At 40.7% G+C, this 24320-nt stretch overlaps 2 non-coding genes across 2 annotated transcripts; one reads left to right on the forward strand and one right to left on the reverse strand.

Annotated features, from left to right (window-relative positions):
* Nucleotides 1-13265: 13265 nt before the first annotated feature.
* LOC112760410 (small nucleolar RNA R71) lies at nt 13266-13373 on the forward strand. Its single transcript, XR_003180852.1, has one exon. It is a non-coding gene; the product is annotated as a small nucleolar RNA R71 (small nucleolar RNA).
* A 3262-nt stretch (nt 13374-16635) lies between these two features.
* Nucleotides 16636-16743, reverse strand: LOC112760837 (small nucleolar RNA R71). The gene has a single exon (XR_003181258.1). It is a non-coding gene; the product is annotated as a small nucleolar RNA R71 (small nucleolar RNA).
* Between the last annotated feature and the right edge of the window lie 7577 nt (nt 16744-24320).

The raw sequence follows: 24320 nt of genomic DNA on the forward strand, positions 1-24320 counted from the left end.
ACTTGGAAGGTTGGTCCTGTTTGGGTGTTGAACGCCAAAAAGGGAGTAAGTTGGGCGTTCAACACCCGTGTTGGGCAGTCCTTTCCAACAATACTGACAGCACGTCAATTAGTTCTCTGTATCTCAAGAAATGCTCGTTGGAATACACGGAGGTCAGGATCTGACAGCATCTGCTATCGTTTCTTTGCCTCTGAATTAGACTTTGCCAAAACTTGCCAATTTCAGCCAAAAATCACCTAAAATCATAAGAGAAACACAAAAACTCAAAGTAGCATCCAAAATGTGATTCTTGCACTAAAACCTACTAAAACACAATAAAACTTAACAAAATGTACTAAAAACACTGAGAAAATAGTGCCAAAAAGTGTATAAAATATCCGCTCATTAGAACACCAAACTTAAACTGTAGCTTGTCCTCAATCAACCAAAAAAGAAGTAGGACTAAAGAGAAGAGAAAGATATAATAAGTCTCAGAGTTGTTAATGAAGCTTAGTTCCAAATAATTGAATGGGGATATTAGCTCTTTACTTTTGAACCATTTTGGCATCTCACTTTCCTTTGAAGCTCAAAAGTATTGGCATCCATTGGAACTAGAATCCGGATGATATTATTGATTCTCTTCTTGTAGCTCTTCTTGATTCTTGAATACAGCTTTTTATTTTGGTGCTTTGCACTTTTTTGAGCCTAGTCGTGACACTAAGAGTTTTGTTTTCCCATATTACCACCGGATACATAAATGCCACAGGCACTTAATTGGGGAACCCTTTGGATTCAAATTTAGCTTTGCTTAAATTCCCAGACAGTGGTTCTTAGAGTTCTTAAGCATACTTTTTCGCTTTGGGATCACGACTTTAATTGCTCAGTCTCAAGTTTTTTTCTCGACAGCTTCACACCACAAGCATTTAGTCAGGGATAGTAACTTTTTTGAGCTTTTTAGGCCAATTTTTGACCCTTCTAACCATTGATGTTGAAAGCCTTGGATCGCTGCTCTTTTCTTTTTCTTTTGAGATTTTTATTTTTTTTCCTTTTATTTTTCTTGTTCTTTTAGCTTCTTTTTCTTGCTTCAAAAATGATATAATTTTTTTTTACAAAGAATCAATAATACTTCTCTGAAATCACTGTTCCTTAAGAGCCAACATACTCAACTTCAATATCAATTATACACATTTAATTCATACATTCAGAAGGTAAATGCAAGGCCACCACAACAAAGTAATTGGAATAACTTATGATATACTTGAAACTTCTGTATCTCACTATTCTTTTTCAAATAACTATTTTCTTTTAATCATGGTGAGGGATACATAGGATATCTTATAACCAGAACAAAGGAAATGAACTACTAAAGCAAGGAAATTCAAAAAGTTAGAATATAAAACAGGAAATAAGATAAAGGATGGGATAATGAAACTTAGCCACCTCAGTTATGGTGGCTGTTGATCTTCCAGGAAGATGATTCTCCATCTTTTGGGGCTATTGATGATAACATAAACCCAGAGCTTGCTCTACAACACCAAACTTAAGAACTTTTCTCGTCCTCGAGCAAAGAATAACAAAAGAAGAGGTAAATAGTAGAAGGAGGGAGAAAAAGCTAGAGAGGGAAGGGTGACTAGAATAGCTGGGGTAGGAGGGAGTTGGGTGGGATCCACTCGCTTGTGATTTCAAAATTTGAGTTCTCCTGCCCCTGCTTGGGCGTTGAATGATGACAAGTCATCTTAACCTAGTTTTACTAGTCTTTTTCTTTGTTTTTATTAGGTTTTATGCACTTTCTTGTATTGTAAGTTAGCAATTTGGAGTGGAATTGTATGGTTTTTTTTGAATCAATCAACCACCCTTTAATTGATACAAAATCATGAAGTTTAAACTAAAATTAATTAGTTTTAAATGAATTTTAAGCTTTGTGAATTTTGTGATACTTTGATTGGTTGTTTTAATTACTTGTAGGTGAAGAAAAGAAAAAAATAAGAATAGCGTAGCCTAAGGAGCATGATCTAAGCAAAGAAAGAAAGCGTGGCACAAGGAAGAGAAGCGTGGCTCAAAGAAGGAGAAGCGTGGATGCATTCAAGAAACAAGGGTATAAAGCTCTTGCCAAGAGCTTTAAAGCTCTTGTGGAGAGCTTTCCTTCAAAGAATCAGAAGCCAAGCTCTTGCCAAGAGCTTTATCAAGCGCACATGGAAGAAGGAAGCAAGAGCCAAGCTCTTGCTGAGAGCTTTTTCGGGCATGCCTTGAAGAAAATCAAGAAAAGAAAGCTCACTAATGCACTCACCAAGACTTGAACCCATGACCAAAGGGAGAGAGTGAAGCGCTACTTTACAAGAAAAACAAGCCAAAATTGGCTTGTTTTCACTCCATGGGATTCGAACCATGTTCCTCAAGGAAGCAAAGCTTTAGGCGCTACTCTTGTGCCATGAAAAATGGGCAGCTTTTGCGCTACCCAAGACTTGAACCAGGGACCTCAAGGACAAGTAAAGCTCTTGCCAAGAGCTTTCAAGCTCTTGCAAAGAGCTTTGTTCTCTTGTCACAAGGGAAGGACCGTGCGCACTTAAACAAGGAAGGGAAGCAAAGCTCTTGGCCAAAGCTCTTGCCAAGAGCCGAACCTTCCCCTGGGAGGTGCACCATGGGCCAAAAATTCATCAAAAATCCAAATTAATTCATTTCTTCACCAAATTTTAGAGCCCACCCAAATTCTTAGATCCAATTTAGGAAGTGTATAAATATGTGTTAGTTTGATTTAGGAAGGACCTTTTTACTTACTTTGAAATTTTCTTTTGCTTCTTTGAATTTCCATTTTTTTGTAACTTTGAGCTTTTACTTTGAACTTGGATCTTGGAGAATTAGGAAGGAGAATTGATCTCTCTTCTTCCTTGTTCTTGCTTGAGCACTCTTTAGTTTTCTTACTTTTGATCTTGGGTGGAGAATTGAAGAATTTCTGTTTCAATCTCACCTTGAGATCTCTTGTTTACTTTCTGCATAATTCAATTTCCATTTCTGTTTACTGCTTCATCTTCTACTCTTTTTGCAATTTACTTTTCTTTATTTCTTTTGCAATTGTTCTTGTTGGATCAAGGAAGGATTTGAGATCTAGACTTGTTTTCTAGTCTCTTCTACTCCTGAAATCTTCAACATCCTTTTAATTGCTGCAAATTAAGCATCACTTTCTGTTTTAATTTCTCAGGCATTTCTACTTTTATGTTTAGATCTACTTTACTTCAATTCACCTTCTACTTTTCTGTTTTGTTGCAATTTACTTCTGCTTGTTTAATTTCTGCAATCCCAGCTCCCTGAACCCTTTTATAATTCAAGCAATTTACATTTCTTGCACTTTAAGATTCAGTTATTTACATTTCTTGCAATCTAAGTTTCTGCAACTTAATTTACTTGTTCTTTAAGATTCAGCACTCTTACTTCTTGTTCTCTTTAATTTACTGCAATTCTTCCCTCTCCCTTTACAATTCATGCAATTTAGCTTCTGTCAATTATAAACCACTCAACCAATACTTGATTCGCTTGACTAAATCAACCACTAAACTAAAATTGCTCAATCCTTCAATCCCTGTGGGATCGACTTCACTCATGTGAGTTATTATTACTTTATGCGATCCGGTCCACTTGCCGGTGAGTTTTGTGTTGGATCGTTTTCCACGCATCAATGAACGCCCAGCTTCTTTCCTATTCTGGCATTCAACGCCAGGAAGTACTCCTTCATGGGCGTTGAACGCACATTGAGGGTCAAAAAGGTGGACCTGGCTAGTCCTGTATGGGCATTGGATGCCCAGATTGCTCTTATTCTGGCATTCAATGCTAGTGATATATCCTTGATGGGCGTTGAACGCCCAACGTCCCTCCTTGCTTGGTGTTCAATGCCAGCAAGAGGCTCTCCCCAGGGTGTTCTATTTTTTCTTTTGAATGTCTCCATCTCCGTTCTAAGTGCTGCACATGATCACAAACGTCAAAAAGCAAGGGAAAATATATGGAATTTAATAGAAAATAACTAAAAATAAAATCAAATGAGAATAAACAAAGGAACAAAAAACAATAGTACCCTACTCATGGTTGGGTTGCCTCCCAACAAGCGCTTCTTTAATGTTATTAGCGTGACACTTGATTGTTGAATTTCTTCCTCTTCTTCCAGTTTGTTAAAAGAAATGACTCTATGGGAGAAGATTTCTCCTAACAAGATTTCTGGTATTGTTGTCAGCATGATTCCTCTTGCTTGTTAGGGTAGGGGTTGGATTGTTTCTCCATTCCCTAAGCATCTTCCTCTTGGGACCTTCCTCCTTGGTGGGTAGTGATTGCACAACACCAAATTTAGGTTTGATATTTGGGGAAACTGTATAAGTTTTCACCAAGGGGGAGCCTTTAGTATTGTACTCTGCATGCAAGTACCTCCCTTGGCAGGGGGTCTTGGAGGTTTAAAGACTTTGGAAATCATCCAACCTTCGTGTAACCTCAGCACCAAATTGCCTTTCTCACTATCAATGAAGTTTCTTCTAGTAGAAAGAGGCCTTTGCTTCAAAACATTGGCAAAATGAATATTGGTTTGCAGCTTCTTAAAGACTTCCTTGAACTGTAAGCAGTGGTCATCCTTGGTCTCCTTTTGGGGCTTCTGAAAGTGTGGTGCTTCAAGCTCTTGAATAAGTGTCATAGAGGAGGCATGTGACAGTGTAACCTTAGCCTTTTCTGGAGCTTATCTCTCCTCTGACCCTTTAGCAGCTTTCACTTCCTCCTCTCGTACGGATCCAGCACCATTATGATGGCCTTGCACTCTACGCTTGGGGTAGGCACTGTGTCGCTGGGAAGAGTGAGAGGTCTCTTAAGTTTCTTCGGAAGGTTCCTCTGAATGATTTCACTGCACTCCTTGGTAAGCACCACTGTCTCTACTTACTTCTAATCCCTCTTGTTATTCAGTATTTCCTTCATGAACTTAGCATATGAAGGCATTTGTTCAAGAGCCTCTGCAAAGGAGATTTTGATCACCAACTTCTTGAAAACTTCTAAGAACTTAGCAAATTATTTATCCCTTTCTGCTTTCTGGAGTCTTTGAGGGTATAGTAACTTGGTCTTGTACTCAAAGGCCATGAGTGGTGCAGGGTGAGCACTCCTAGGGACTGAGGAAGGGTGGTCAAATTGTCTAGGGAAGGTGTCTCCCGAATTGACGTGTCTGTTGTCCCCCTTTTCTCGGCGTTGAATGCCCTTGGTGATTCTTTCTTGGCATTCAACACCAGGTTTGCTGCCTTCTCGGCGTTGGACACCCCTGTCATCCTATTCTGGCCGTTCAGTGCCCTTGATGGTGCTCTAAGTTATAGTTTGTTCATCTTCTGCCATATCTTCTTCCCCTTGCTTCTCACTGTTCTGAGGCTGGTTGTTTAGGGTCCTTCCACTCCTCAATTGGATAGCTTGGCACTCTTCTCTTATGACAAATGGTATTTATACTAGTTCAACCGTGCTTCTATATTCTTGTTGGAAGCTTGGGTCTCCTGCAACACTTCTTACAAACTTAGCAACTATTGTGTGAGGGAGTGTAGCTGCTAGGTTAATGATTCACTTTGTTTCGGAGGGTTAGACTTAGTAGACACTGTCTTGACCTCTCCTTTCATTGAAGTCTCACCAGATGAGTATAAATGTTGATTGCTGGCAACTGTCTCAATGAGTTCTTGAGCGTCTTCAATGGTCTTCTTCATGTGTATTGAACCACCAGCAGAGTTATCCAGGGACATCTTGGCCATGTCTGTGAGTCCATAATAGAAAATATCTAGCTTAACCCAATCTAAAAACATTTCCATCGGGCATTTTCTAAGCATCAGCTTGTACCTCTCCCACGCATTGTATAGGGACTCGCTTTCTCCTTGCTTAAAGGTCTAGATATCTATCCTTAACTTAGTTAACTTCTTTGGGGGAAAGAACCAGTTCAGGAACTTGTCAACAACCTTATCCCAAGTGTTTAAACTCCCCTTGGGCTGGTTGTGAAGCCAATTCTTTTCTTGGTCCCTTAAAGCAAATGCGAAAAGCATCAGCCTGTAGACTTTAGGATCTACTCCATTGGTTTTTGCAGTATCACAGATCTGTAGAAAGTCAGAGATGAATTTATTGGGTCTTCCTGTAAGAACCGCAACTAATCAACCGGTTAGTTTAGTAATTAATATTGCCCAAACTAGATTTCAAAAAGTTAAAGTGAGAATTTGAGGATTTAAAGATGATTTTTGGACTCAGTGGGTTTTTCTGATTCGGAAGATGTGCCTTCTGCGAAAAACCGTGAAAAACCGTAAACCGACAGTTGAATCGGTTGAACCGGTTCAAGTCTGCCTGGTACCGCATGAGAAAAAGTGAAAACAGGCAAAAACATTAGAAAAATGTTAGAAATAGAAAATCGGGCGTTAATTTTAAAGGTTTGGCCCGAAGTTGGGCCAAACGGGCTAAAAACGCTAACGGGTTGGACCGGGCCCAAGTTGGGCCCAAGCCCAACATATAAAAGGCTCAGTTAATGAACCAACAAGCATCACAACACACTAAAAAGCACACAATCAGAAATTGAAAGTAGGAGTGGAGGAGAGTGAGCACTATTCATCATCTTCTTCCAAAGCTCATATCTTGAGCTAGAAAGCTCCGATTTGCGTGTCGTCAGTGGCTACGCATTCCTTCTGAAGAGCTCTACAAAACTCATATAGGAAACTGGTAAGGAAAGTGGTGCACGAAATTGTGATCCCTGGTAATGGCTCCAAAAACTTGGTGCTCTAATCTTAATTCATAATTTGTCACAACTTCGATACAACTAATCAGCAAGTGCACTGGGTCGTCCAAGTAATAAAACCTTACATGAATAAGGGTTGATCCCACAGAGATTGTTGGTATGAAACAAGCTATGGTCACCTTGTAAATCTCAGTCAGGCGGATATTAAATGGTTATGGAGTTTTCGAATAATAATAATAAATAAACAGAAAATAAAGATAGAAATACTTATGTAATTCATTGGTGAGAATTTCAGATAAGCGTATAGAGATGCTTTCGTTCCTCTGAACCTCTGCTTTCCTGCTGTCTTCATCCAATCAGTCCTACTCCTTTCTATGGCAAGCTGTATGTTAGGCATCACCGTTGTCAATGGCTATATCCTGTCCTCTCAGTGAAAATGGTCCAATGCGCTGTCACTGCATGGCTAATCATCTGTCGGTTCTCGATCATACTGGAATAGGATCCATTGATCCTTTTGCGTCTGTCACTACGCCCAGCACTCGCGAGTTTGAAGCTCGTCACAGCCATCCCTTCCCAGATCCTACTCGGAATACCACAAACAAGGTTTAGACTTTCCGGATTCAGGAATGGCCATCCATGGGTTCTAACTTATACCATGAAGATTCTGATTAAGGAATCCAAGAGATACTCATTCAATCTAAGGTAGAACGGAAGTGGTTGTCAGGCACGTGTTCATAAGGAATGATGATGACTGTCACGATCATCACATTCATGTTGAAGTGCGAATGGATATCTTAGAAGCGGAATAAGTTGAATTGAATAGAAAAACAGTAGTACTTTGTATTAATTCATGAGGAACAACAGAGCTCCACACCTTAATCTATGGTGTGTAGAAACTCTACCGTTGAAAATACATAAGTGATAAAGTTCAGGCATGGCTGAATGGCCAGCCCTCAAAACATGATCAAATGATCAAAAGATAACCCAAAGATGTTCCAAAAGATCTAAATACAATAGTAAAAAGTCCTATTTATACTAAACTAGCTACTAGGGTTTACAGAAGTAAGTAATTGATGCATAAATCCACTTCTGGGGCCCACTTGGTGTGTGCTTGGGCTGAGATTGAAGTTTACACGTGCAGAGGCTTCTTTTGGAGTTGAACGCCAAGTTGTAACGTGTTTTTGGCGTTCAACTCTGGTTCGTGACGTGTTTCTGGCGTTTAACTCCAGACTGCAGCGTAGAACTGGCGTTCAACGCCCTTTTGCGTCTTCTAAACTCGGGCAAAGTATGGACTATTATATATTGCTGGAAAGCCCTGGATGTCTACTTTCCAACACCGTTGAGAGCGCGCCATTTGGAGTTCAATAGCTCCAGAAAATCCACTTTGAGTGCAGGGAGGTCAGAATCCAACAGCATGAGCAGTCCTTCTTCAACCTCTGAATCTGATTTTTGCTCAAGTCCCTCAATTTCAGCCAGAAAATACCTGAAATCACAGAAAAACACACAAACTCATAGTAAAGTCCAGAAATGTGAATTTAGCATAAAAACTAATAAAAACATCCCTAAAAGTAACTAGATCCTACTAAAAACATACTAAAAACATTGCCAAAAAGCGTATAAATTATCCGCTCATCACAACACCAACTTAAATTGTTGCTTGTCCCCAAGCAAGTAAAAATCAAATAGGATAAAAATAAGAGAATATACTATAAACTCCAAAATATCAATGAAATATAGCTCCAATAAGATGAGCGGGACTTGTAGCTTTTTGCCTCTTGAATAGTTTTGGCATCTCACCTTATCCATTGAAGTTCAGAATGATTGGCATCTATAGGAACTCAGAGTTCAGATAGTGTTATTGATTCTCCTAGTTCAGTATGTTGATTCTTGAACACAGCTACTTTATGAGTCTTGGCCGTGGCCCTAAGCACTTTGTTTTCCAGTATTACCACCAGATACATAAATGCCACAAACACATAACTGGGTGAACCTTTTCAGATTGTGACTCATATTTGCTAAAGTCCCCAATTAGAGGTGTCCAGGGTTCTTAAGCACACTCTTTTTTTGCTTTGGACCTTGACTTTAACCGCTTAGTCTCAAGTTTTCACTTGACACCTTCACGCCACAAGCACATGGTTAGGGACAACTTGGTTTAACCGCTTAGGCCCTCCTATCCACTGATGCTCAAAGCCTTGGGATCCTTTTTATTACCCTTGCCTTTTGGTTTTAAGGGCTATTGGCTTTTTCTGCTTGCTTTTTCTTTTTCTTTTTCTCTTTTTTTTTCTGCAAGCTTTGTTCTTTGTTGCTTTTTCTTGCTTCAAGAATCATTTTTATGATTTTTCAGATTATCAAATAACATGTCTCCTGTTCATCATTCTTTCAAGAGCCAACATATTTAACATTCATAAACAACAACTTCAAAAGACATATGCACTGTTCAAGCATTAATTCAGAAAACAAAAAGTATTGTCACCACATCAATATAATTAAACTAAGTTCAAGGATAAATTCGAAAAGAGAGGTGATGGATTCATAGGACAAAAAGTATTGTTCTTTTGAATTAAAAATATTTTTCATTTAAGAGAGGTGATGGATTCATAGGACATTCATAACTTTAAGACAAAGTTACTAAATACTAATGATCATGTAATAAGACACTAACATAGATAAGCACTTAAAAACGAAAAACAGAAAATTTGAGAACAAGGAATGAGTCCACCTTAGTGATGGTGGCGTTTTCTCCTTGAGGAACCAATGATGTCCTTGAGCTCTTCTATGTCTCTTCCTTGTCTTTGTTGCTCCTCCCTCATAGCTTTTTGATCTTTTCTAATTTCATGGAGGATGATTGAGTGCTCTTGATGTTCCACCCTTAGTTGTCCCATGTTGGAACTCAGTTGTCCTAGGGAGGTGTTGATTTGCTCCCAAAAGTTCTATGGAGGAAAGTGCATCCCTTGAGGCATCTCAGGGATTTCTTGGTGATGAGCTTCTTCATGCGTCTCTTGAGATCCATGAATAGGCTCTCTTGTTCGCTCCATCCTTTTCTTAGTGATGGGCTTGTCCTAATCAATGAGGATATCTCCCTCTATGTCAATCCCAGCCGAATTGCATAGATGGCAAATGAGGTGAGGAAAGGCTAACCTTGCCATAGTGGAGGACTTGTCAGCCATCTTGTAGAGTTCTTGAGGTATAATCTCATGAACCTCCACTTCCTCCCCAATCATGATGCTATGGATCATGATGGCCCGGTCTATAGTAACTTCAGACCGGTTGCTAGTGGGAATGATTGAGCGTTGAATGAACTCTAACCATCCTCTAGCTACAGGGCTAAGGTCCAGTCTTTTCAGTTAAACCGGTTTGCCTTTTGAGTCAATCTTCCATTGAGCTCCTTCCACACATATGTCCATGAGGACTTGGTCTAACCTTTGATCAAAGTTGACTCTCCTTGAGTAGGGGCGTGCGTTCTCTTCCATCATTGGCAAGTTGAACGCCAACCTCATATTTTCCGGACTCAAATCTAAGTATTTCCCCCGAACCATGGTGAGATAAGTCTTTGAGTTCGGGTTCTTACTTTGATCATGGTTCCTAGTGATCCATGCATTAGCATAGAACTCTTAAACCATTAGAATTCCGACTTGTTGGATGGGATTTGTTAAAACTTCCCAACCTCTTCTTTGGATCTCATGTCGGATCTCCGAATACTCATTTTTCTTGAGTTTGAAAGGGACATCGGGGATCACCTTCTTCTTGGCCACAACATCATAGAAGTGGTCTTGATGGGCTTTGGAGATGAATCTTTCCATCTCCCATGACTCGGAGGTGGAAGCTTTTGTCTTCCCTTTCCCTTTTCTAGAGGATTCTTCGGTCTTAGGTGGCATCAATGGTAATGGAAAAACAAAAAGCTTTATGCTTTTACCACACCAAACATAGAATATTGCTCGCCCTCGAGCAAGAGAAGAAAGAAAAGAAGAAGAAGAAGAAGAAATGGAAGAGAGGGAGACGGAGTTGTGTTTCGGCCAAGAAGGGGAAGAGATGGTTGTGTTGTGTGGAAATGAAGGAGAATGGAGGGGTTTATATAGTGGAGGGAGAGGGGTTAGGTTCGGCCACTTAGGGTGGGTTTGGGTGGGAAAGTGATTTTAAATTTGAAGGTAGGTGGGGTTTATGAGGTAGGTTTATGGGGAAGAGTGGATGGATGTGAGTGGTGAAGGGGTAGTAGGGAAGAGAGCTTGAGGTGATTGGTGAAAGGTTTTGGGGAAGGGTGTTTATTGGGAAGAGAGAATGAATGAGAAGAGGGAAGAGTATGAGTGGAGGTAGGTGGGGATCCTGTGGGGTCCACAGATGCTGAGTTGATCCTGTGAGGTCCACAGATCCTAAGGTGTAAGGATTTACATCCCTGCACCAATTAGGCATGTAAAATGCCTTTGCATGCAACTCTGGCGTTTAAACGCCGAATTGATGCTTGTTCTGGGCGTTCAACACCCAGATGCAGCATGTTTCTGGCGTTGAACGCCAGTTCTATGCTTGTTTCTGGCGTTCAGCGCCAGCTTTCCTCAGTGTGCATTTCTGGCATCTGAACGCCAGGATGCTGCTTGTTTCTGGCATTCAACGCCAGATCCATGCTCTGTTCTGGCGTTGAATGCCAGCCAGATGCTCCTTACTGGCGTTTAAACGCCAATAAGTCCCTCCTCCAGGGTGTGATTTTTCTTCTGCTATTTTTGATTATGTTTTTAATTTTTGTATTTATTTTGTGACTCCACATGATCATGAACCTAATAAAACATGAAAGAACAATAAAAATAAAAATAAAATTAGATAAATAAAAATTGGGTTGCCTCCCAACAAGCGCTTCTTTAATGTCAACAGCTTGACAGTGGGCTCTCATGGAGCCTCACAGATGTTCAGAGCATTGTTGAAACTTCCGAACACCAAACTTAGAGTTTGGATATGGGAGTTCAACACTAAACTTAGAGTTTGGTTGTGGCCTCCCAACACCAAACTTTGAGTTTGATTGTAGGGGCTCTGCATGACTCTGTTTTGAGAGAAGCTTACTGTGCCTCTTTTCCATGTTTACAGAAGGATGACCTTGAGTTTTAAACACAAGGGAGTCCTCATTCAATTGAAGGACTAGTTCACCTCTGTCAACATCAATCACAGCTCTTGCTATGGCTAGGAAGAGTCTTCCAAGGATGATGGATTCATCCTCATCCTTCCCAGTATCTAGGATTATGAAATCAGCAGGGATGTAAAGGCTTGCAACCTTTACTAGCACGTCCTCTACTTGTCCATAAGCCTGTTTTCTGGAGTTGTCTGCCATCTTTAATGAGATTCTAGCAGCTTGCACCTCAAAGATTCCCAGTTTCTCCATTAAAGAGAGTGGCATGAGGTTTATTCCTGACCCAAGGTCACATAGAGCCTTCTCAAAGGTCATGGTGCCTATGGTACAAGGTATTAGGAACTTTCCAGGATCCTGTTTCTTCTGAGGTAATCTCAGTTGATCCAATGCATTTAGTTCATTGGTGAACAGGGGAGGTTCATCTCCCCAAGTCTTATTACCAAATAAATTGACATTCAGCTTCATGATTGTACCAAGGTACTTGGCAACTTACTCTTCAGTGACATCCTCATTCTCTTCAGAAGAAGAATACTCATCAGAGCTCATGAAGGGCATAAGGAGGTTCAATGGAATTTCTATGGTCTCTAGATGAGCCTCAGATTCCTTTGGTTCCTCAAAGGGAAGCTCCTTGTTGATCACTGGACGTCCTAGAAGGTCTTCCTCCTTAGGATTCATGTCCTCCCCTTCCTCCTTGGATTAGGCCATGATGGTTATATCAATGGCCTTGCAATCTCTCTTTGGATTCTCTTCTGTATTGCTTGGGAGAGTACTAGGAGGGGTTTCAGTGATCTTCTTATTCAGCTGGCCCACTTGTGCCTCCAAATTTCTAATGGATGACCTTGTTTCATTCATGAAACTTAGAGTGGCCTTAGATAGATCAGAGACTAAATTTGCTAAGCTAGATGGATTCTGCTCAGAATTCTCTGTCTGTTGCTGAGTGGATGATGGAAAAGGTTTACTATTGTTAAACCTGTTTCTTCCACCATTAGTAAAGCCTTGTTGAGGCTTTTGTTGATCCTTCCATGAGAGATTTGGGTGATTTCTCCATAAGGGGTTATAGGTGTTTCCATAAGGTTCACCCATGTAATTCACCTCTGCTATTGCAGGGTTCTCAGGATCATAAGCTTCTTCTTCAGAAGATGCCTCTTGAGTATTGTTGGATGCAGCTTGCATTCCATTCAGACTCTGAGAAATCATATTGACTTGCTGAGTCAATATTTTGCTCTGAGCCAATATGGCATTCAGATTATCAATTTCAAGAACTCCCTTCTTCATAGGCGTCCCATTATTCACAGGATTCTTTTCAGAAGTGTACATGAACTGGTTATTTGTAACCATGTCAATGAGTTCTTGAGCTTCTGCAGGCATTTTCTTTAGGTGAATGGATCCACCTGCAGAAGTATCCAATGACATCTTAGCTAATTTAGACAGACCATCATAGAATATATCCAGGATGGTCCATTCTGAAAGCATATCAGAAGGACACTTTTTGGTCAGTTGCTTGTATCTCTCCCAGGCTTCATAGAGGGATTCACCTTCCTTCTGTCTGAAGGTTTGAACATCCACTCTAAGCTTACTGAGCTTTTGAGGAGGAAAGAACTTGGCTAAGAAAGCCGTGACCAGCTTATCCCAAGAGTTCAGGCTATCTTTAGGTTGAGAATCAAACCATATTCTAGCTCTGTCTCTTATAGCAAATGGGAAAAGCATGAGCCTGTAGACTTTAGGATCTACTCCATTAGTCTTAACAGTATCACATATATGCAAGAATTCAGTTAAGAACTAAAAAGGATCTTCAGATGGAAGTCCATAAAACTTGCAGTTTTGTTGCATCAGAGAGACTAGTTGAGGCTTAAGCTCAAAATTGTTTGCTCCAATGGTAGGGATGGAGATGCTTCTTCCATGGAAATTGGAATTTGGTGCAGTAAAGTCACCAAGCATCTTCCTTGCATTATTATTATTTTCGGCTGCCATCTCCTCTTCCTTTTCAAAAATTTCTGTAAGGTTGTCTCTGGATTGTTGTGATTTAGCTTCCCTTAGTTTCCTTTTCAGAGTCCTTTCAGATTCAGGATCTTCTTCAACAAGAAGGGAACAGAAAATAATAATAGGGATCCTTTTTACCACAGTATAGAGGTTCCCTTGTTGTTAGTAGAAGAAGAAAGGGAATAAGAGTGAAGAAGAATGGATAATCCAAACACAAGGGTAAGGATAGGAGCAGTGATTTGAGATGAAGAGAAGTGTTAGTAAATGAATAAATAAATAGAAGGAGATGGGAGAGAGGGAATTTCGAAAAATAAATTTTGAAAAAGTGTTAATGATTTTCGAAAATTAAGATAAAATTAAAATTAAAATTAAAAATTGAAGTAATTAAATAATTAAAAAGAATTTTTTGAAAAAGAGGGAGGTATTTTCGAAAATTAGAGAGGGAAGAGTAGTTAGGTAGTTTTGAAAAAGATATGATTGAAGTAAAAAGATATGATTGAAATTGAAAAAGATTTGAAAATCAATTTTGAAAAGATAAAAAGATAAGAAGTTAGAAAAGATATTTTAAAATCAAATTTTTTTGAAAAAGATATGATTTTAAAAAGATATGATAGAAAGATATGATTAGAAATAGTTTTGAAAAAGATTTGAATTTTAAAATTCCAATTAGTGACTTGACTCACAAGAAATCACAATATATGATTCTAGAACTTAAAGTTTGAATCTTTCTGATAAACCACTATTTTATAGTTTATATTGTGTTTAATTGTGTGGTTTTGTCATGATCCTTGCCCACTTATTCATCAATTTAGCATGCATTTAGATTTCCTTCCTAAATTCAGTACATGTTTGAAAATTGCTTCCTAGAGACTTTAATTATTTACTTTTAATTCTCCTTTATTCCATTCGATGCCGTGATCTGTGTGTCAAGTGTTTCAGGCCTTATAGGGCATGAATGAGATGGAGATTGGAGAGGAAGCTAGCAAAAATGGAAGGAACACAAGAATTTGAGGAGATAACCAGCGAGAAGTGACGCGGTCGCATGGCTCACGCAACCGCGCGAAGGAGCACAAATCGCAGTGACGCGGCCGCATGGCTTGCGCGGCCGCGCGGATCGGAAAGCGCAAGCGACGCGGTAGCGTGGACGACACGAACGCGTGGAGAGGAAAAAGCGCAAGCGACGCGTCCGCATGGACGACGCGATTGCGTGACATGTGCGATCTGCATAATCTGCAGAATTCGATGGGGGCGATTTTGGACCTTATTTCGGCCCGGAACAGCAGACTAGAGTCAGAGAATAGGCAGAAACAACACACACATTCATTCAGTAGTTTGAGATATAGTTTTTTTTCACTCTCTTAGGTTTTTCTCTCTAGTTTTTAGAATTTTAATTTTCAATTGGTCTTAGCATTGGAACATTGAGAAGAGTTATTTCCTCATCAAGACTTCATCACTCAAGTTTGTTCTCTTAACTTGGTTTTATTCTTCCATGTTCTTTGTTATGTTCAATTTTGTCATTCAGATACTTTTATGATTAATTAATGCAAGGATTATTTCTCTTTAATTCAATTTCAATTCCAATAATCATGTCTTCTTTTAATTACCTTTTATGTGCCATGGATTCTTTATTTACAATGCGTGAGTAGTTTCATTACTTGATAGGGAGTTGATTAAAAGGAATTCTTGAGTTTGAAGGATTGAAGGAGAATTTTATAGTTGGGTTAAATGTTGGATTGCTATCCTATCACCAACGCCAATCCCTTTGAACTAAGTGGGTTGTAACTCGTGAATAGATCTGGCAGTCCAACTTGTTTGACTTTCCCTTACCTAGTAAAGGATAACCAAACAGAGTAACCGTTAATTATAAATCAATCTTAAAAATCACTCCATCAATGATAGAGATTCTAACTAATCAATTCCCAGTCAAGGCTTTTATTTATATTATTTAAAATACCTCAATTTAAATTCCAATTTACTTAGCTCAAGTTCTTGGAACATCTGATTAATAAAACAGCACACTTTTCTGCAACTCGTTGGGAGACGACCTGGGACTTAAAACTCCCAGTAATTTTAATTTAAACTCTCTGTGACATATTTCTAAATTGATAGGCAGATTTTCAGTGAGTTAAGAACTATACTTGCAATGTAACCATTTTAATAAATTTTTAATTCACCAGCTTCTGCTTCCCATCAATTTTTGGCGCCGTTGCCGGGGAGTTGCAATAGAGTGCTAATTTTATTAATTAGTATTTATTTATTTGCATTTTATTTAACTTTGCTACTATGAGCTGCATGTTTCTTCCGTCAAATGACGCGTTCACTTCCTGATCCGTGCTTGCTAATATTCGATCCTGAAATTGAAAGGACAATTTCACGAATAAGACGGGAACAGCGTAGGTTAGCCCGCTCTGAGGGCGGATCTGAAAGTGAATTTGAGGAAGAAACCAACCCCCGTTCTACTGATTCGGTTGTTTTACGTGCAGAAAACATGGCAGCTAGAAGAGTTACCATTCAGGAGGAAGGAGCTCCTGATTTTACAATGCAACCGTTTCAAGCGCATCATCCAGCGATAGCTACGGATTTTGAAATAAAGACCGCACTGCTAAATTTGATGCCCAAGTTTCATGGCCTGCCTGCTCAAGAGCCTATCAAGCACTTGAGAGACTTCCAGGCAGCCTGTTCTACTGTCAGGCGTGATGGCACTGATGAAACTTCAATCCTGCTGAAAGCTTTTTCGTTCTCTCTTGAGGGAAAAGCAAGAGAGTGGTACTACACTCAACCTCTAGCAACTGTATCCAACTGGGATACACTCAGAAAGGAGTTTCTGAAGAAATTCTTTCCATCTGAAGTTACTGATAAACTGAGGAAGGATATCTCTACAATTGTTCAGGATGACAATGAGACTCTCTTTGAATACTGGGAGCGCTTCAATAATATTTTGGAAGCATGCCCCCACCACATGATTGACAAGATCGTGCTACTCAGCTATATCACACAAGGTATGAGGCCCCAAGATAAGACCACATTGGAAAGTGCCAGCAATGGGTCTATGAAGAAGTACAAGACCACTGATGAAGCTTGGCAATTGATCAGTGATTTAGCTGAATCTACTCGGAACCACAGACAGAAGCAAGGCCGTTCAAGGGCCATTGCAGAAGTATCTTTTGGCATAGAGACTGCTGCTCTAAATCGAAGCATCTGTGAGATGACCAACCTGCTGAAGCAAATGCAGTTGACTCAACAAGCTCAGCAAACTCAACCGCAGCAAAACCAACTACTGGTTCCACAAAGAATTTACAGAATTTGTGCTGATTACAGCCATTACACTGATGAATGCCCGCAGCTCCAACAAGAAGACAACATGGTGGCATCCACTCACAACTTCTATGACCGCCCCAACCAAGGGTGCAATCAAAGTGGAAATAATAACCATGGATGGCAGGACAATTCAAACCAGAATTGGAGGGACAACAATAATAGGGGAGGCAGAGATAATCAGGGAAATCAGAGGTAGAATAATAACAACAACAGGCAGCAAAATCAACTGTACCGAGCACCTCACCTGAGGCAAAACCAAGGACCACCGCACAATCAGCAGCAAACCTCTCAATTTACTCATTCTTCTGTATCTTCTAATGAAGATTTATTACAAGCTTTTGAGAAAAGACAACTGGCCATTGAAAATACCATCGTGAATAGTATTAACGCCAGTCTGAATGGTTTCACCTCTACTCTGCAAGCTTTTATGACACAACTTGGTTCAGCACAAAATTCTAGTAACCAACTTTCAAGCACCACTGGAATCCCCTCCCAACCGTTACCCAATCCGAAGGGAGGCATTAATGCCATCACCCTGAGGTCTGGAACCACACTGCAGGAGAGGAATCAGGAGGAACCAAGCCCACCAGAATACGCCTCAGCTGAAGAGGTGGTAGAAATCGAAGATGTTGAAGAGGAAGAGGACATACAGGACATAGCTGAAGGAGAGATAGCTCAACCACAGGAAGAAGCACAAAAAGACGTAGGCTCCACAGAAAACACTACTCCCATTCCATTTCCACAACTTGCAAGGAAGCCCAGGAAGCAGCTGGAACCTGATCCTAAAATGGTAGAAATATTCAAAAAGGTTGAGGTAACTGTTCCCCTTTTCGATGTTATTCAGCAGGTACCTAAATATGCAAAGTTTCTAAAAGACTTATGTATCCATAAAGACAAAATTAACGAATTAGAAACTATTCCTTTAGGTAGTTCTATATCTGCTTTAATGGGAGGATTACCTGAAAAATGTAGTGATCCAAGTCCTTGCATAGTTAGTTGTACTATTGGTGGTGTAGTAATTTATGATTGCATGTGTGATTTAGGAGCATGTGTCAGTATAATGCCTTTGTCTATATATGATGTTTTAAGGCTCCCTCCCTTAAAAAGGTCGGCAGCTCGTTTTGTGTTAGCAGATAAAAGCATTATTACAGTGGCTGGAGTTGCTGAAGATGTTTTGGTGAACATTAAAGGGCTCACATTTCCCACTGATTTTTATATCTTGGAGACGCCCCATAATGATTCAGATAAGCCATCATCAATCCTACTTGGAAGACCATTCCTGAAGACATCAAAATTCAAATTAGATGCTTTTTCAGGAACATACTCCTTTGAAATAGATGGCCGCATAGTAATCTTCAATCTGAATGGAGTCATTGACAACCCCCCAGAAGATCGTTCTATCTTCCAGTGTGATGTCATAGACGAGAGTGTGGCTGAAGTTCAAAAAGAAGAGTTTGAAGAGAGGCACACTGGACAAGATCCAAGTGTGGGGACCCTCTTAACTGACAATGAGGACACTTCGCCATTTTCGCAAGCCCCAGATAATCCAGAGCCTGCCCATGATCAAAAGTTAGAATTGAAACCTCTCCCTCCACATCTCAAATATGCTTATCTTGAGGATGAGCAGAAGCTTCCGGTTATTATTGCAAGAGAATTGACTTCTCAACAAGAAGAGCAGTTACTTGATGTACTGAGGAAGCATAAGAAGGCAATTGGGTGGAGTTTGGCAGACATAGTGGGAATCAACCCTCAAGTATGCGAGCACAGAATATTTTTAGAAGAGGGAGCAAGACCTATCCGTCAACCACAAAGAAGATTGAATTCCACCATCTTGGAAGTTGTCAAAAAGGAAGTGACCAGACTATTGGAAGCAGGTATCATATATTCTATTTCAGACAGTGAATGGGTAAGCCCAGTACAAGTTGTGCCCAAGAAGTCCGGAGTCACTACCGTGAAGAATGAGCATGGAGAGCTCATAGCAACTAGAGTTCAGAATGCTTGGAGAGTCTGCATTGATTACAGGCATCTCAACCAAGCTACCCGTAAGGATCACTACCCACTTCCATTCATTGATCAAATACTGGATCGCCTGTCAGGTAAATCACATTATTGCTTTCTAGATGGTTACACAGGTTATTTCCAGATTCATATAGCTCCTGAGGATCAGGAAAAGACTACTTTTACATGTCCTTTTGGGACTTACGCTTATAAGAGAATGCCCTTTGGCTTGTGCAATGCACCAGCCACCTTCCAAAGGTGCATGATGAGTCTTTTCTCTGATCTTATTGAGGACTGTATGGAAGTTTTTTTGGACGATTTTAGCGTTTATGGTGATTCTTTTAACCTTTGCTTAGATGGATTATCTAGAGTATTAGATAGATGTGTTGAACTTTGAAAAATGCCACTTTATGGTAAAGCAAGGGATTGTATTAGGACATGTGGTATCTAATAATGGTATTTCTGTAGACCCAGCAAAGGTGAATGTTATTTCTAGTTTACCTTACCCCTCTTCTGTGAGGGAAGTCCATTCGTTCCTTGGCCATGCAGGTTTCTACAAGAGATTTATTAAAGATTTTAGTAAGGTGGCACTTCCCTTATCCAGATTACTGCAGAAGGACATTGTGTTCGAGTTCAGTGAAGATTGCAAACAAGCATTTGATAAGCTGAAGACCGCTCTAACTCAAGCCCCAATTGTGAGAGGACCCGACTGGAGCCAGCCGTTTGAGATCATGTGCGATGCTTCCAACCATGCAGTAGGAGCAGCACTAGCTCAGCGTGAAGGTAAGGATCCTTTTGTTATTGCCTATGCGTCTAAGACTTTAGACACTGCCCAGTCCAATTATACTACTACTGAGAAAGAGCTACTTGCTATTGTTTTCGCTCTGGATAAATTCCGAGCTTATTTACTTGGTACTAGAGTAGTAGTGTATTCGGACCATGCAGCTCTAAAGTATTTATTAGCTAAAAAGGAATCCAAACCAAGACTTATACGTTGGATACTGCTGTTACAAGAATTTGATTTAGAAATAAAGGATAGGAGTGGTAACCAAAATTTAGTAGCGGACCACTTGAGTCGCCTTGAACATATTAAGGATGATTCTACTCCTATAGATGATAATTTTCCTTTTGACAACCTGCAAGCAGTATCTGAGGTAGTCCCTTGGTATGCACCTGTTGCTAATTATTTAGTTAGCCGCACATTTCCTCCACATTTTTCTAAACATCAAAGAGACAAGCTGAAAAGTGAGTCCAAATATTATATATGGGATGACCCATATTTATGGAGATGTGGCGCTGACCAGATAATTAGACGTTGTGTACCTCAATCAGAATTCCAGTCCATTTTAGAGGCCTGTCACTCATCTGAGAGTGGAAGACACTTTGGCCCTCAAAGAATAGCTAGAAAGATCTTAGACTGCGGATTCTGGTGGCCTACTCTTTTTAGAGATGCTGCTGAGTTTTGTAAATCTTGTCACCCATGCCAGAAATTTGGTAACATATCCAGGAGGAATGAGATGCCTCAACAATATATGCTTTTCTGTGAAATTTTTTATGTATGAGGCATTGACTTCATGGGTCCATTTCCAAATTCTAGTGGATATTTTTATATATTGTTAGCTGTGGATTATGTTTCCAAATGGGTGGAAACAATTCCTACCCACACTGATGATGCTAACACTGTTGTTTCCTTTGTGAGAAACCATATTATATGCCGCTTTGGATCACCACGAGCGATCGTGAGCGATCAAGGCACCCATTTTTTTAACAGGAGACTAACAAGATTGATGAAGAAGCATGGGATAATCCATAAAGTTGCAACAGCTTACCATCCCCAAACTAATGGGCAAGCCGAGGTGTCAAACAGAGAAATTAAGTGTATCCTGCAGAAGATAGTAAAACCTCATAGAAAGGACTGGAGCGCCAGACTACAAGATGCACTGTGGGCATATAGAACAGCATACAAGACACCCATTGGGATGAGTCTCTTTCGCTTAGTTTACGGAAAAGCTTGCCATCTTCTAGTTGAAATCGAACACAGAGCCTTCTGGGCAGTTAAAGAGTGCAACATGGAAATTGAGAAAGCCGGAACTGAAAGAAAGTTGCAACTACAGGAACTGGAGAACCTTCGTCTAGAAGCTTATGAGAACTCCAGAATATACAAGGAAAAGATGAAAGCTGTGCATGATCAAAACATCAAGAAGAGAGAGTTCCAACCTGAAGATTTTGTTCTCCTTTACAAATCTCGACTGAGGCTCATGCCCGGTATGTTGAGATCAAAATGGGAAGGTCCATACAGAATAGAGAAGACTGAACCGTACGGAGTCTATCACCTAAGCCATCCTTCAAGTTCTGAACTTATTAAGGTTAATGGACACCGCCTAAAGCTGTACCATGGTGAGAATGTGCAGAAAAATAAGGAGCTTGAGATCTTCCACTTGGAAGATCCCCACATAGCAGCAGATTGAGCTAGTGGAGCGTCCAACTTACGGACGTAAAAGCAAAGTGCTTGGTGGGAGACAACCCACCGCGGTATGATCATTCCTTTCTTCACTTTTAGTTTTTCTTCTTTAATAACTCTTCTCTTTATTAGTGCTTCCGTGCTCTTTCAATTACATGTCTTTATCTTTCCTTAAAAAAAAAAAATTCGCCGCGCGACGCGATCGCACCAGTGACGCGTCCGCGTGACAGGAGGAGTAAAGAAAAATAAAAATGAACAGAAAGTTACGCAGGAGGAGCGCTAGAGTCGTGCCAATGGCACAAATTACTCCACGCAACCGCGTCGCATGAAAATCATGGCCTCCCACGCGACCGCGTACTTCACGCGGCCGCATGCCCTGCATTTTCGACGTAAAAGGGTGCACTATGCTATATTGTGCGAGAGTGGTGCTGGATTGGTGCTGGAAGCACAATCCTTGTCACGCGACCGCGTCGCCGATGCGGCCACGTCAATTATTTTCTGACGCACACTCACGCGATCGCATGACCCACGTGATCGCGTCACCCAATTTTGGCAATTGAAATGAATCGAACAGAGAGTTGTGCTGGAGCGAGGCTGCACTTGCGCCAGTAGCGCAACATAGGTCACGCGACCGCGGGACCGACGCGATCACGTCCCCTTCCCTGACGCGCCCCCATGCGAATGCATGCCCCAGGCGGCCGCGTCGCATGCACCGCACAGCTAAACCTCAATTGCCAAATTATCTTATCTTTCTTTCCTCCAAATCCTAATTTTTCTTTTCCCTCATTCTTCCTTCTTTCTTCTTTCCCCCTTCTCCTTTCTATCTCACTCTCTCTCTCTCTCCTCCATTAACAAGGTTTTACCTTCTTCTTCGTTCTTCTCTTTTCTATCATTCTTATTATATTATGTATATATTATTATTTTCTTTTTCTTTTCCTTTTCTTTTCAAACTTTTATTTTCTTTATTCTTCTTTTCCCTTTTTACATGGTGTTAGAAATTTTTTGAGTCATTATCCCTCACTATATGCTTGTGACTTGTTACAATTTATTTGACAATTATTATTATTATTATTTTTTTAGGGGATTGCTTGCATGTTCAATTTCATACTTTTTACATCTTTTTTAACATGCATACTATGTGTTTGTCAAAAAGCCCGTGTGGCATTATGCACTTCTCTATGTTCCTATACTATTCAATGCTTGCTTTTCACAACTTTCCCCTATTATTTTATTAATTGAATTCAATTGTCAATACAAACGTGATGGTTTGTTACAAAGTAATGCTTGGTCTATGCTACTCATGCCCTTTGCCAGCATGCCAATAAACACCTTGCATTCACTTGTCTTTTTATGCACTAGCTATTTCCCATTGATGGCTTTTCATATGTACTCGAGAGCATGTGTTAATGTCATCTACATTTTACTGTGCATCATTCACCCTCTTTTCTGTTTCCTTCCTTGCTGTATCTCTCTTTGCATTTAATTTTCTTTCTCTTCCCTTCTTTCAGGATGGCCACCAAGAAAGGAAAGGAGAAAGCAACTTCCAGACCACCAGCAAGAAGAGGAACTAAAAGAGCATTAGTGGCAGAGCTTTCTTCAACCGCAGTCAAGCCCTCAACAAAACGAGTCAAGAGGATAATAAAGGTTGACGAAAAGGAGAAAGCCTTTCCAGCAAAGGACGCTGCGTGATTTTCCAATCGCTACTGTGAGCAGATGTTCCCCATCCTGGCAGAAAGGAACTATAACAATGAATACCTTCTTACCCTCCCGTCCAATATTGCCACCTTTGTTGAGCCGCAAATTGAGCGAAGACAATGGGGTTTCTTACGGAGATAGCCGAGGCAGGTCAATCTCTCTTGGGTAGTTGAGTTCTACTCCAACTTCTACATACCGACCCTGCAGTCTGTTTATGTCCGGCAAAAGCAAGTCCCCATCACAGAAGAGGCCATTCAGCAAGCTCTGAGTCTTCCCCCTATTCCAGCAGGAATGGACGCTTTTCAAGAAGCAACCCTTCAGCGCCAGAGATACCAATTTGACTGGGACTCCGTTCTCAGAGTCATCGCTTTACCTGGCAGCCGTTGGATCTACGGATACCACCGTTCCCGCCCTAAGGGAATCTTGGCTTCCGCACTTACCTTGGAGGCTCACGTATGGGCACAGATCATGTCCCATTACGTCTTTCCGAGCACCCATGAGTCCTCCTTCACTGCAGACATGGCTGTTCTACTATGGTGCATCCTTACAGACCAACCTCTGAATCCTTCAAGACACATCCGGAATGCTATGGAGTATGTACAAATCGCGGGCAACTTACCTTTTCCCGCCCTGGTCTCAGATCTTGTCTCAGCAGCCAGAGTCTCCTACAGAGCTGGGGACACCAAAGCCATGGTTCCACGGGATGATCAATATGTCCCTAACGGGAAATACCTCAGACTTTCAGCAGCCACTACAAGCCAGCCTACTGAGCCAATTGAAGATATTCCTTCTTCAACACCACAAGCATCTACCACTGAGAAATTGCTCCAACAGTTACTTGAAAAGTTGGATCGGCATGAACAGAAAGCTAAGATGAGAGAGCGCCGTAACAAGCGCCGATTCACATACCTTAAGGGGCTGATCATGGGCAAATTCAAAGACTTAGACACTCCGGACTCTACTTCTTTTACCAGCACCAGGAGCCATGATGGTCCCGACTGTGGAGATACTACTACCAGCCCACCCCTGTTTCTGACAGATGGCACCGAGGACGGTGCAAAGCCTTAAGT

Source organism: Arachis hypogaea, chromosome 16, assembly GCF_003086295.3.
Source record: "Arachis hypogaea cultivar Tifrunner chromosome 16, arahy.Tifrunner.gnm2.J5K5, whole genome shotgun sequence".
Classification (NCBI taxonomy): Eukaryota; Viridiplantae; Streptophyta; class Magnoliopsida; order Fabales; family Fabaceae; genus Arachis; species Arachis hypogaea.